Here is a 1,377-nt window from a genome sequence, read left to right as displayed (position 1 = left end):
ATGATAAATAGAACCAAGGAGTTGATCCTTCCCCTCTATGCTGCATTAGTCAGACTGCAGTTGGAGTACTGTGTCCAATTTTGGGCACTGTACTTTAAGAAGGACGTGGATAACCTTGAGAGGGTCCAGAGGAGAGTCAGTCACATAGTTAAGGCTTTGCAGGCCAAGCCCTATGAGGAGAGACTGAGGGACCTGGATCTCTTCAGCCTCCACAAAGGAAGGCTGAGAGGTGATCTTGTGGCTGCCTACAAATTCATTCGGGGGGCACAACAAGGAACTGGAGATGCGCTACAACTTTTTGCAGAGGGAGCTGGAAAGCTGTCACTCTGGGTTTGTGAGTGTTTTTGTCTTTGTCACAGGCCCAGGGGGACAGCTTTCCATCTCCAGCTCCCTCTGTGCAAAAATGAAATTTATTTTCTATGTATTGGGACTTTTTACCATCTATACTTTTCCCAGAGCCTGATGAAGGGCCTCTGAGCCAAAAAGCTTGCAGAAAAGGACAATTTTCTTGCAGTTTCCCAGTTGATCTAATAAAGGGTATCATTTTGGAACCAAGAGTTCTAGTTTTTTGTATGTCTTGTTTTAGACCAACGCGGCTACCAAGTACACCCCTACTTCAGATGACACATCTCTGTAATTTCTTTTTCTCCACAAGATTATTTACAGACCACATTCAGGCAACTCATTCCAGCAGGACCACTGTCCTTTCTTTTAAATTAAATTGATGCTATTCAAACTTTAAACACATCACATACCTGGTCTAAAAGTTTTTCTTAGGGTTCAGGAGTGAATGTTCTTTTAAAAGTAGTGTTTCTATGTATAGGAAGAGAAAACTAAATTTTAAGTATAACTTGCTAAAGCAGCGTTTCCCAGCCTTTTCCATCCCACAACACACTAGCCTACTGTGGAGCAGAGGAGGGCAGGGGGAAGCAGCTGGATGCAAGGGGGGAGAGGGGGTGGTAATTAGCACAGGGCCAGCCAAGGTGCAGTGGCAGTGCAGGGCAGCAGTGGTTGTAGCCATCCCCCCCCCCAAGATTGTGGCACACCTGGACATGTCTAACAGCACGCTGGCTGGGAAACACTGCTGAAATATAGGGTTCATTCCTCTATGCCAGTGTTTCTCAAGGGAATTTTATATTTATAGACTGTGCGCCATATATTGGAAGGGCTGTATGTATAAGGCCATATAAGATGTCTGATCTGGTGTGGGTAGGGTTACCACCTTTTACACCAGGGGTGCAGAACTCACATATGTACCTCGGCTAGAGGTGATGCTGACCAAAGCTAGGAGGGCTGAACCCAGTGCCACACAAAGTGTAGGATGCCATATTAGTACTGGGGAATTTTTTGCCAGTTTTGAGAGGAAAAGGCAAGAGG

This window comes from Crocodylus porosus, unplaced genomic scaffold, assembly GCF_001723895.1.
Source record: "Crocodylus porosus isolate Cpor-Errol unplaced genomic scaffold, CroPor_comp1, whole genome shotgun sequence".
In the NCBI taxonomy this organism is placed as follows: domain Eukaryota; kingdom Metazoa; phylum Chordata; order Crocodylia; family Crocodylidae; genus Crocodylus; species Crocodylus porosus.
The sequence above is the reverse complement of the archived record's forward strand: the minus strand, read 5'-3'. Positions refer to the sequence as shown.